The 14,089-nt window shown below is 40.1% G+C and overlaps 1 long non-coding RNA gene across 1 annotated transcript; it reads left to right on the forward strand.

Annotated features, from left to right (window-relative positions):
• Positions 1–9,468: 9,468 nt before the first annotated feature.
• Positions 9,469–13,508, forward strand: LOC129181811 (uncharacterized). Its single transcript, XR_008570502.1, has 3 exons — positions 9,469–9,555; positions 12,250–12,327; positions 12,873–13,508. It is a non-coding gene; the product is annotated as an uncharacterized LOC129181811 (long non-coding RNA).
• The last annotated feature ends 581 nt before the right edge of the window (positions 13,509–14,089 follow it).

Consider the following 14,089-nt stretch of genomic DNA (forward strand, 5'->3'; position numbering starts at 1 on the left):
CTATACACCAAAAGTGAGGAAATTACCCATAACCAAACGCTCATTCAGGAAGTGGTCCCCTGAGGCTGAACAGGAGACTGCTTCGAGACCACTGACTGGGATGCATTACAGGGCCCCCACAGTGACAATATAGAAGAAATGGTCACCTGCACCACAGACTACATCAACTTCTGCATGGACGTTGTTGTGCCAGTAAGGACTGTACGCTGCTTTGCTAACAACAAGCCCTGTATAACAAGTGATATCAAAGACCTTCTGAACCTGAAGAAGAAGAGCCAGGTGACACACAAGCGCTGAAGCGGGTACAGAAGGAGAATAGAAGAGAGGATGCAGAACAACACCCATGTTGTACACTGGTTTAAGTGGCATTTTAGCCCGTAGTAAGATAGCACCACGTATTGAAAGTGCTAAGGCAGTTCTATAGTTTCCCTACATCATGCCATGTGTGTATTTGCATTTAGATGTTAGTAAATTTGCTAAAATGCTAACATGCTTACAGTTAGCATGCTACCACCTAGCAAGATAGCGCTACGTACCAAAAACGCCAAGGCACTTCTATAGTGTATCTACATTATGTTGTATGTGTTTTTGCATTACCAAGCCAAGGCAGACAGCTACAGCAGTGACGTGTTGAGGATACTAAAATATCAATACCTGTGATACCAGATCTTCAAGTGGATTCTGAAATCAAAATATCAATATTTGGATGCTTCAGTCATTCAAGGTAAGTGAGCACAAACTGTGCTTGATTTGAAATCCACTACTTTTTAAATGTACCAGACACATTAGATGTATTTGCACAGTATCATTATCAGATCAGTATTGCCGATACCAGGCTCAATTTGACTCGGTGTCAAATCGGAAAGGAAATCAGTAGTGTCGTACATCACTACAGACAGTACTTTTAATTTTGGGAGAATCCCAAGAAAGTGTCAGTGCTAACATGCCAATAGCTAGCATGCTAATAACTACGATGTTAATAGCTAGCATGGCCACAGGTGTTACAGGTGTGAGTATGCCATTTTGGATGTAGACATGCTTATAAAGATATGAAAAAAACTTCAGTAAGTACATTAGGGGAGAGGTTGAGTCCGGTGGATCCTTTTATGCGTCTCTGGAAGTCCCGTCAAATTCTGTCCTCTCACTTGGGGGCCAAACGTTTATTGAATAACTTTGAGAGCCAAGTGTCCTTGTGGCTGTTGACAGGAAGAAAGGTTCATCATGCTACAGCGTAGTCATTATGTCATTATACAGCTTCTTGATCCTGTTCTAGCCTTTTGGCGAAGGGTGAGTGCATAACTTTCAGTTCTCAAACAAAACGCTAGGGAGAGTTGTTTTCCTGAGAAGCTAGCTAGCTAGCTAGCACAACTCTTGATGACTAGCTACTGTATTTAGCTTCCTGTGTAGTAGTAGTGAACAATGAAGCGACATCCAGATTGTTCTTGGAGCTGGAACTAATCGATGTGGAACATTAGTCACATCAAAAGACGCTTGTTTTGTTTTTGCGGATTTAAAAATACAGCTTTCACAGGTGGGGAAAACAGGAAATTGACTCGACGTTAGATTTTGTTTGGAGGTGCAGGTCAAGCTCCGCCCCAAGTGTTTGGAGGGGGGCGTGGCAAGTGCCGTGATGCTGTAGTATCATACAGCCTTAAAGGTATATTCAATACGGTGTCATCGCAGCATTGATTTTGGAGCATGAGTGTGGATGCTGCTGATGTAGCGTAGGCGAGCATTTGCATCACACGCTGCCGGGCTGGCGTGCGTGTTAAAGTTCAGCGTCTGAGATGGACCGCATCAATCTTTGTCCTGTCATCCACAATGAGGCTCAAATGAGCAATTTTAAACATGAGTGCACAGAATGACCTGCAGGGAACGTGGATGCTGCTTTCTCCCATTGCGCTCTCAAAAAAAGCCTTTGGGCAAAAAACGCTCTTTGTCCAAAGTGTGACATTTGGTGTGTGAGTGAGACAAGCACGGACACACTGATGTTACTCTGCACCAGAAAGCAAAATTAGTGAATAGTGCCTCATTGCACTGGATACTGAATACTGTACAGAGTTGGGATTCAATCAACAATTCATCAATGTACCTTGTTAGCAAAGTTTACATTTCATACTATGAACACTGCTTCACATTTGACACTTGTGACACCTAAAAATGTTAAAATGTGGCTGAAAACATTGCTTGTACAGATCACATTAATCTCTCATTTATCACGGTTAATTGGTTCCAGACCCGACTGTGATAAGCAAATTTCCGCAAAGTAGGATTCCTTCTTTATAAATGGAACATTTTTGTAGTTAGAGTATAGAAAACCAGTTTACAACCTTCTAAATACGGTTTTTAATATTATTAGCGCCCTCTAGTCATGAACAAACACACGTATAGTCACCTTTACACTCGTATTACCCAATATAGTAGACATAAAAGACAAAAAGTAAGCCATTTAAGACATAAATAAGACTCATGCTTGTGTGTGCTGCTATAAATGTGTTTCCTGGGGGAGCAGAGTGATTGGCAGACAGGAAGTGATGTCGGGTAGCCGGGTAGCCCGTGTTTTTATTACCGATTGTTATATGGGATTATTGTGCCTGTAAGATAATTCAAACCTGCAATGAAAGCCTGTTGTTCTGGCAATCAATTCTGGTGAACATTACAGAAACATTACTGACACCTAGTGACCAGTTGAGAATACTACGTCAGCATCTTTGCATGCATCTTCTGAATGCCTTATATTTGTATTTTACTTCATTTAGCCGTTTTTACACTTGAAAATGCTTAATTTGGGGGAAAAAAAACAAAAGAGCATGATTTATTTATTAATGATTAATTTATTATATATTTTTAAAACCGTGATAGAGAGAAGCTACAAAATTCAAACCGCGAAGTGGCAAGGGACGACTGTATTTATTTTGAGTTTCCTATTGGATAACATGTTTTGATATCCAAACAAACTGGATATCGTGATACTCGCATCAGTGTCATCCTGACACAACTCACACTCACAGGGGGATATTGTATCTGAGGGTTGCTATGATATGCTGTGATATTTCCCAGTAATTTGTCTTTAATACAGTAGATCCCCGCTATTTGCTGGGGTGATGTTCGACCACTGGCGAAATAGTGAAAAAACGCAACTAGCCGAATGTCTTATTTTTGACACTATAAAATAGCCTAGATTATGCTACGCCTCACTCCTCCCCCTCCAAACGATTCTGCTTACTTGGCATTGGTGTTCTCCTCCAATTTGGATCAACATTTGAAATACAAGTGACTGTTGTAATTATTGCAATACATTCAGGTCCAATAACCCTGCCCCGCTCTCTTTAATTACCATTGTTTGCTCACAATGAAGGAAGCTAACAGGCTAACTGCATAGAAGCATAACCCAGCATTAACATGAATATGCCTCACACACTTATGAAACACATTTTAAGTTATTCAATGTATAGGTACTCTGGTCGTCAGGCTAGGGCTACAACCAGCTTCTGTTGTTGTGGGGCCGCCTCCATTTCCCTCTAAAGCAGCTAGCGGTGGTAAACGGCTGCCCTGCTTTTCAGGCTGCTGGGAAGGCATTTCTTAATAATAATCCACATTGCTCGCCTGTTGTAATTCCAGTAACGATTTACGACCATATATTAACATGCGTTCACCTGGTTGCAAGTTTTGAGGCCGGATTGCAACAACTCAAAGAGTCCCACTTTGGCAAAGTCTTTACAATGTGTGCTTTTATGTCTTCTTAATTATAAATCTAAAAAGAAACCCCAAAAGATAAAGCGTGCATGTGCTTTATTTTACCACAGGAATAAGATGACATTTTCTTCTAATTTGATGTCGGTGGTTCATGCAAGGTCTTCTAAAGGAGGGAAAGATTAGCTATGAAATTAACATTCTATCGAGACGAGTGTCCTTGGAGAACTCCTCTGTAGAGGTCTTTGCTATTGTTTGCACTACAAGAACAGTGTCACTAATAACACTATCTCCTTCATGATACCATGACACCTCACCACAAAGTCAGGCTAAATATAAACCTCACCTCAGTCAGAAAAGACAGCATGGCATGAAACAAATAACACTTATAGCTGCTTATTGCAATACTTCTTATTGGAGCACAATAGTTTATTAAATGTGGTGTCCAAATTGAGTAACTTTGCTGTCTGACTTGACTTGAACAACAGCAGTGCTGACATTTTCTTAATTGTGGCCTTCACCTTACACTGATTCATTAGAAAGACATCATCTAGAACTAATTAGCCTAACAACAGTCCTAATGAAGCAAATAACATTTATTGTGCTGTCACTTCAGCTTCTCCTGTCAGTCATGTACCGAGTGTGTTTTGGAGGTACTTTGTTGTTGTTTTTTTATGTTGGAAACAGTTTTTGGGAGGTTGCAAATGAAGGAAAGACACATTTACCACGGTGGCTAAACACACAGCTACGTCCAAAGCGGATGTCATTAGACTGTGTGCCATATATTGTGGCCATTGTATTAAAAATGTTATTAGATTTGTTGCTTTAGTTCACTGAGGTGTTTTCTTTAAGCTCCAGTTGTTGCCTCAGCATTTCAGTGTTGTTGCCGTGGCACCTGGTGACACTTCCTGCTGCAGGTGCTGCAGGAGTTAAGCGAGTTAACCGAGCACGATGGCACCGCATCGCTCGTCAGTATTGGAGCGGTGTTCGGAAGAAAGCACTGGCTGTCTCCTCCTCCTCCTCCCCTCCCCCGTGATGATAGATGTTTACGGCACTACATTAAGAGCAAATTACCTCTCTTTCTAGAGGCCACATCGTTCATCCTCGGTGTCGCAAGGCCCTGTCGTAAATATGTTTGCGCCTTTCACAGAGAAGAAAAGGCAGGGGAAGGAATTAGGGAGATCAATCTTGCGGCCGTCCAGTTAAAATGATTATTTGGCTTCCTGTAGGACACAGGTTGCATTGTGGAGTGACAGATTGGAGCGTGTTGTTGTGAAGGAGGGTCCACCCCTGGGTATGGATGCTGTGGGAGGAAGCCACACCAACGACAGACAGCCGAAAGAGGACTCGTAACAAGCCCACAGTGGCGTCCCTAAGCAAAGATTTACAGTACACTTCAAACAAGTGCAGCACAATCCCAACTGAATGCAATATCATGTGCCTCTTTTCTACATCGAGGTTTGGAACCTTTAAAAAGGAAAATTTGGTGTTGGAACTGTAGTGTATGCCATAGGGGAAACCGCGTTGGGACAAATGTTGGGTTTGGAACAGCACTTTAGATATCAACATATCAGCCTCTTTCGTCAATTTTATGACACTTTTTTTCCCTCCACAAATGCTTCAATCTTTTGCTGTCATCTAGCACAGGGGTGTTCAAAGTGCAGACCGGGGGCCATTTTTGGTCTGCAGCTTTTTTTTAAATTTTATTGACCCTCTCCATGTTGTAAAAATAAAAGTTAATTAATTATTAACTCATTCAATCCCAACCATTTTTCTAAAGACAACCCGTTCACTACCGGCCATTTTAGACGATTTTGGCTGATATTTCAAGGCACACAGAAATTTGTGTTCCATGGCTATATAAACAAGGCACCTACCAAAAGAAAGATTAGACTCCAGTCTTTCATCAGGTTTGTTTCTACCTTTTACTGTTCTTTAGTAATCAGTAGTAGAACATAGGTAAGTTTCAGGAAAATATTAGTGTCCGACTAAAAAAGGAAGGAAGCCAGCTTTTTGTGAAAAGATACATTTCAAGCATAACTTTCACTTTGACACTCATTTTTGCTTTTGTGATATCTCAAATATGTAAACCACTATACCACAACATAAACAATACAAAAAAGGGTTGTTTTAAATCAAAATAACAATTTATTGACTAATACAACACCATATTCTATTTACAGTTTTCACATTTGGAACTAAAGTATGTGTGTGCACGCATATGCACACGCTTGTAAAATTTCCCTACAATGCGTAACCTTCTGCACGCTACACTCCTCCACGTTCTTCCACTTCCTGCTTGCTGTCATGTATGTTTTTTCCATTCAAATTCACATTCCGAGCTCTAACCAAACGCACTTCTGCCATCTTGTGGCAGTTTTCATGACTTAAAACTGCTCTAAAAGTGACATCCATTAGTGTGCAATTGCGTCATCACCTCTTTTTGCCTGTAGTGCAAAAAAACATAAAAGACGAATAAATACATCTTTGGGATCAGGCGTTCGGGATTATAAAAACGTATAAATATGTTTTTGGTATTGAAAGAGTTAATGAGATTTCTGTGTTTACGTACGAGTTCTGTTCCTATCGACGCATTGTAAGTTGATTTTTAGTGTAAGTTGGAATTTATAGCGAAATTAACATCTAACACTGTACACAGAGCAACGAAAGGGCATATAACATACAGTACAGTAAGAAAAATATGAAATGCAAAAATTTGAGGAAAAAGAACAATTCCTCATCTTTAGCCCTAAGTTTGACTTGCACATTGGACCACATCGTTGGTGTAGCGACACATGATTACATATCCCTCCGCTGCGCACACAAAACTAGTTCTCTGGCAAGTCACGTAAAAACAAACCAAACCACTTAGGTTGAAATTAAGATTTTAAGTAATTTCTGGGAGTGCGTCATAACAACAAAACGTAACCACGAATATATATGTATATATCTTTATTTCAAATTTCGCTGTCTAATAATCTTATATTAGATAATGGTGGATTATTGTTTATCTCACGGAGATGCAACTTACACAACATTAAAACGCTGTAATACGCTGTCTAAAACTTGCGTCAAAAAAATAGAATGTTCTCCTTGACAGGCCTTAACAGCATGTTTCCGCAAGGACGTTATTCTCATGGAGCACTAAAGTGTAGTGTTATATTGTCACAGCTTACTAAGTCACAGCTTAACATGCAGTTTATTATGCTGTTTCTCTGCTGCAGCTGAGTGAGTGAGACAGATAGAGCTGCACTTCGCTGATCTGCGTGTTTGTGTGTGAGGGGGAGGGACCATGTACTCGGGCAGGGTGCAGCACGGGAACGGAACGACAGAATCTCCGTACAGCAAAAGAAGTTAATATATCGGTTATGTATTCACCGATGTTGATTAATCATGTCATGATCGGTCCGATTAATGGGCCCACCCATTATTTGGATGCAGCAAAATGCGTTCGGTGCACTATGAGGTGTTACTTTGGGAATCACGGCAACTGAAATGTAAGTTCCACCATTTTATATAATTTAAAGTGGTTTTGTCACAAAGTTTTTCATGGCACAAAATGACGACGCGCAAACGGGCTGAAATTGACATCCGATCGTGTTTTATACACAACAGGCACAAAGAAAGTATTCAACACTGTTTCCCCTGTTTATTCAATATACTATTGAATATTATTATATATGAATATTATTCAATATACTGTTGAATAAACTGTGTAAAAATATGCAGTATATTTTCACATGCCATGGCTTCAAATCATTGTAGTCTTTGCGTCATGGCCCTCGAAGTAATTGTAGCGTCGCTGGTACCCCTTTCAAGAGAATCACACATTTGTATTTGCTTGCTTGTTACTTCTCACGACACTCACTTGCAGCACTCTGTGTGTACACTCACTAGTGCCCAGCCTCCCCCCACTGGGACAAAGAAACAGAATGACAGACAGGAGGGTTCATTCCAACGCGGCATAGTGTTGTGACAGATGCACAGAGTGAATCCTCTTGTTATCCAACCTGTTTAGTAGAGCGAGAGGAGGAAAACAAGCATGCACATGTCAATATATCGAGGCTGGCAAAATGATCGAGTTCGTTTTTATTTATCATGCAGTTAATTGATTTATTAATTATCGCAACAATGTAAATGCCCCCCCACCAACATAGACCATCGATTGGAACATCCTGGAAGAAATACACACAGTACCAATCCTTAAAGAAAACAATTAAAAATTATGAAAATAATGAAAACTATAGTAATCAAAAAAGGCTTCTCGCTGTTAAAATACTCGAAAATAGGGAGTGCAGTGGAACTTTGGTTTTTAACGCCACAGTTTTTGGATAATTCAGTTTTTGATGAAAACTTTTGCCAAAATTTTGCTCCAATTTCTGTATACTGTCTTGGTTATCATACAATATTACGCGTGACAAACTAATCCGTTTGACCCTGTACTGTATCATTCCACGGAATCGAGGCTGCAAACAAAGTACCCTATGTGTTGCTGACCCCCTGTCCTTGCATTTTTTATTGAGTCTGACTCCTAAATAACCCACTACTGAGCCAAACTCCTAGATAACCTGTTATGGAGCCAAAGAACGGTGCACGTGCCAGAAATTTGATAAAGAACATGAGCAACACTACTGAATTCAAGGCAGAACTCATCACAAAGTACGAAAATCTCATCAGGATGTACAGGAAGTCTGTATCAACAAGTTCCATCCTAGGGTGGAGATGTGTTTTTAGTGAGACAAGCGTTGAAGATGCATTGAATATTTTTCTTCTCCTTTTGCTTTAATGACAGGTTGCAGCCATGACTTTAAAGAAATGCATTTAATCAAGAGTTTATACTACATTTACCTTGCTCTGTCATGTAAGAAACAGCAACTATGCTGGATCGTGCAATTTCCACAACCAATTTTTCAAGTGAGGCGTCTGCTTTGGCTCTGAGAGGTCTATTCCCTGAGGCAGACGGAGGTCAGGGCAGGATTTCAGTATATGGTCCACCGTCTGCATGAGAAGCAAGCAGCTTTGCTATTGCAAATACAACCTCCACTTAACGAGGAGACAACACATAAGATACGGCTCAGTCTCGTAACCTGGAAAGGTACAATCTCTAAGAGAATGTCTGCAACTATTGTGAGTCATCACACTGGCAAACAAAAAATAAATCAAGAAAACTAATGTTGCACCAACAGCAAAGGTCTTAATAAGACAGATCACAAACAATCAAAGATGCATACCGCAGTAGAGCTGCAACAATTAATCGATTAATCAATGATTAATCGATTTTCCAATTGATCTACTACCTACTTTTTTGTATTTGATTAATCATTGTTTTATTTTAAAATGTAAATATACTCTGATTTCAGCATCTCAAATGTAATTATTATTTAATTTCCTTTGTCATCCATCAAAACAGACCTATAATCTGCGTTTTAGACAAAACAAGATATTCACACACATCAACTTTGACACTGAAAAACAGTGATTGACATTTTTGCCTCTTTTCTGATGTATTGCGCACCAAACCAGTAACTCTTTGTGGTTCACTAAACGATTAGTCAATTAATTGAAAAGACAAGCTTCAGATTAATCGACTAAGTAAATATTTGTCCGTTGCAGCCTTATACGGCAGCATCACGACAATATGCTGTAAGGTGGTGTTTTGTTTGCCGTAAATGTATGCGATTACATCCGTTGATGGAAATAACGTTGTAGGTGCATTGTTGGATATACAGTAACAATGTTGAAAAGTTGTTGTTGGTGTGATTCCAGACAAGTTAAGTTGAGTGTGGATCCCCTCCTCTGCCCTCATCCCTCTGCGCTCCTTACGGCTTCTCACATCGCCATCAGCAAGAGTTCTCAATAAAGGTAAAAGTGATATTAAATGTTCCTATATCCATTTCATTCACCAGAAGGCTAAGTCTTCCCAAACAGGACACTTTAACGACAGCACTATTAACTCCTTGGCACCATATTTCTGCATTTTTTCTGCATGTAAAACTATAATTATTTTTGACAAAATGTATTTATTGTTCATATTTTGGGTGTCTGGAATGTGTTAATTGAATTTACATTATTTCCTATGGGAAAAATTGCTTTGGTTTTTGTACGTTTTGGGTTTTGTTGGACGTTTTGGAGCAGATTAATGATAAAAACTGAGGTTCCATTTTACTCAGTGTTGGACAAACAGAGCAAAAAACAGTTTTGAAAATAAAATGCTAAAAATTTTGGATAGTTGTATGTTAACGTTTTCTTCCACTGTAGTCCAGTAGGTGACGGTAGACTGCTGTACAAAAACAAAAATAGAAACGCAGCGTTCAACTGAATCAGAGTTTTCAAACTGGCAAATGCAACCTTGTCATTTTGCTAAAATGAAAAGGTTTCTTTGCTGCTACAAATTTTTTGTGAAAATCAGTAGACTTTGTATACTTCTACATAAAAACCAACGAACAGATGAATAAACCCACAGTTACAAACTCACGTCAGTGAAAACATGGCCTCCTTGGCGGTGGTAATTAGTATGTTGGAAACATACTGAGAGAGCGACATTGTTGACCAGGAGAGATTAGCATCTTTTACGATGTTCGCGACCGTCACTCGTCATGTGCCGCTAATCCTGCTAAATCCTCCCCCCGGTTGCTGCCACGGGCCGGTCGCTTCAGGCGTCTTTTCGAAGAAGAAGGATGAGGTTTAGAGGAATTAACAATGGCTTAACCTTTTCACAAGATCCCCTCGCACGGCGCCCTGGGGAAGCTCACTGTCCTCCAGAGGAGGAGGCCACGTCCCGCGCTGGAAACACAAGATGCCGGTACCAATTATCCGATATCATTCAGTGCGAGGAGATGATGAGAGAAACGGGACGATGCCTCTATTGTTGAAGCCTCTATTTAACATTTGACTGCTGTGTTGTCAACTACCTGGCTGTCCTTTCACAAGATAACACCCTCCCCCTCCCTTTTACCGGCCGTGTGAGATTTTAATGAGGCGCACCATCTCTGGGAAAGAAAAAAAAATCACTTTTTAATTACCGTTAGAGCCCATTTCCTCTTGTGTAGTCCAATAATGAGCCAGTCCAGGAAATCAATTTAGTGCACTATAACAAGAGGGACGAGACACTATTCCCTGGACTGAAAAATGACCTCCGATCTCAAACGTTGCATATTTTGCCCAAGGAACAACTTCCTGGACACTTTCATTGTGCTGAATGGGCTCATCATAAAGCTTTCTCAATTATGTACATGTCACTTCCTGTGTGCTCATTCATTGTATTTAAGATTGCCAATTACTGTATGTTGTCACTGGTGTTCTTTCAATGATGAGCATATGGGCTTGTAGGGGTGGAACGCTACGCCATAATCTGGAAAATATTCACGGCGTTTCACTTTTTCCATGTTTTTTTGGGGTAAAAAAATGAATTTATTCCATTTTGGAATCACACTGTAACGTGACAAAATGTGGGAAAAGCAAAGGGTTCTGAATGTTTAAGGTCATTTGGGGTAAACTAATGAAAGAAAATGCAAAAAATGCTAAGCTTCTGTGGAGAAGGTTTTATCCATTCATCCATCTTGTTCCGCTAATCCGAGGTCGGGTCGCGGTTGGAGCCACCCAAGACAAGAAGCCTAAACGTCCCTCTCCCCAGCTGCTTCGCACGCACGGGGAGAACATGCAAACTCCACAGAGAGATGCCCAATAGAGAATCGAACCAAGGTCTTCCCGATCTCCAGACTGTGACTGTGTGGCTAACATGCTAACCACTAGACCACCGTGCAGTCCGGCCTCATTCATATGTAGATAAAAATCCGATATGTATCCGATGCTACTGCAGTGTAAACATTCGGGTCTTGTTATCCGACGTCATTGAAAGGCGACATACGTCACAAGTCGTTGCCAAAATGACTGCTGAGAAAAAAAAATGGCGGATAAAGGAGCAGAAAACAGTCAGTGGTGAAAAGATGTTTTAGAATTGATTAATATATGGGGGGCCAGGTCATTTCAGGCCAAAATCGAGAGGTCACACCGGTATTCAAAGAAATTGTCAAGAATTGGCCGAGCGAGGCACCAAGTGTACCTCGCTGCATCAAAAGCCTTTGCGCTAAATATAAAGAGACGAAAGACATTAGCAAAAGAAGCGGACGTGTTCGGGTAACCTGTCCATTTTACGAGGAGCTGGATACAATTTGGGGTGACAAACCCAGCTGTCAGCCCGTAGAGCTGTTTGACAGCTCCAATGTCTCAACGGAGGACACGGAGCACCAGAGCAGCAGCTCTATTGGCGAACCAGGTTGGTTATCCATGAAGTTTCATGATGAAAAATTTGAACCGTTGCCACAGCAATTGACAAAATATGCCTTTTGAATGGTTACATGTCCTAAAAATGTAGTGTATAAACAGGAAGCTGTGTCCTGTTTAGACCTGATAAATAGCTAGTAAAATCAACTAAAAACTCAATGTATTTATTTTTTTTTAAGATACCTACATATTCATTTCTTAACAACAATTATATACATCTGACAATGTAACAATTTCCATAAATATATTTTGATACTGGAAATGTGTTCACAGGTAATGGACACTTGGCATCTTCTGAGGCAGCCTCAGAAGAACAGTATTCACGAGATGCATCCTTAACATCCACTCGAGGTACGAAATAATTTGTGTGCTCAGCTACCATCCATCCATCTTTTATGCCGCTTATCCTCACTAGGGTCATGGGTATGCTGGAGCCTATCCCAGCTGACTTTGGGTGAGAGGCGGGGTACACCCTGGACTGGTCGCCAGCCAATTGCAGGGCACATATAGACAAACAAACATTCACACTCACATTCATACCTATGGACAATTTATGGAGTCTCCAATTAACCTAACATGCATGTTTTTGGAATGTGGGAGGAAACCGGAGTACCCGGAGAAAACCCACGCACGCATGAGGAGAACATGCAAACTACACACAGAGATGCCCAACGAAGATTCGAACGCTCAGCTACCATGCCTCATTTAAAAAAAAAATGTTCCTACAACCTGATTTCATTATTTTTATTATTTGTATTTTACTTCTCATGATGAATTGCTTGTCACTAAAGTAGAATATTTTATATACACCATAATGTACAGAAATGACAAAAGTTAAGCTTTATCATTTAATTGTTTTTATAAATATTTCTTCCCTTACGGGTTCCTCTGCCTAGGGAGGAAAAAGAACATCAAAAATGGGGACCACACTTGAAGTTTTTGCCGACAAGATTTCTCAAGCCTTGAAAAATGATGACGACATTCTCGTGAAGATGCAAGCAGCTCAACACGACCATGACTGTAAAATGTTTATGCTGTCAACTCAGTACCTGGACAGGTCACAAGCTCCACAACCACCTTTTTATTTTGCACCGAGGCCGCCATCCCAGCTCTACACACCACAACATCCACCCCCTCAAAACTCCACACTGTTACCTTCAACTTCATCTCTTCATACATCTTTCAACATTTAGGTCAACGTCTGCCTTTCAACAATACAAATGTTCTCCCCTTTGGACAGACAACACATAATGTAATTCTGAAGAGCTGCACACATTCTTCAGCCAGCAACATCCTTCACCTTGCCATCTTTCAGATGAACAAAATAGCTCAACTGTAAAAAAAGAAAAAAGAAAAAAAAAGTTCTTACAAGTTATGTTATGCAATTTTGCACAATGTAAAATGACTACTATTGTGTTTCTATGTCACGGCCACACATGTTGAAATTGCACTATATGGCCAGACAGCGTTACTGTTGTCACAATACAAACATTTCAAACTCAATTTCAATACTAAGGGAAAGGCTATATACTCGATGCCAAGTTTGTTGCCTAAATAATACAAAATAAAAAACATTTTTTTTGGACAATCATTGATATATTTTTTTATTAGCCTGGATAATTACCAGTAATTACCAGTACCACCGGTTTGTATTGATACTTCTGACAACCCATATGTTCAATAAAAGCATTTTTCAAAACAAGAGTGTTTATTCCTATTTGAATTTTATTATGGATACAGGTAAAGTTACAGGCAGCCTTATTGACTATAATATTCGGACTTATATATTTAACTTGCTCATTGTTGAACATTGAGGTTTGATGTAAAACAGAAAAAATATACTGTAGTTTGGTCTTCCTCTGGAGAGACTTTGCTTCATTTTTACACCTAATATTTTAATAATTGAAGGGTTTGGACAAGTCCCCATGTTTGCTGTTTGAACTCAGAAAAGGTTAACTTGTGATGTCACACAAGTCCATTGTGTATTCATGTTCATCATTGGCGACAAAAGAGCTGAGTAAGTGCTTCTCTCACTCTTGTTGGTTCCACATCTTGTAAGAACCCTCCATCTGTCCAGTGTTCTTCTTGACGAACAGCTCTGTCAGATTCATCA

This window comes from Dunckerocampus dactyliophorus, chromosome 5 (assembly GCF_027744805.1).
Source record: "Dunckerocampus dactyliophorus isolate RoL2022-P2 chromosome 5, RoL_Ddac_1.1, whole genome shotgun sequence".
NCBI lineage: Eukaryota > Metazoa > Chordata > Actinopteri > Syngnathiformes > Syngnathidae > Dunckerocampus > Dunckerocampus dactyliophorus.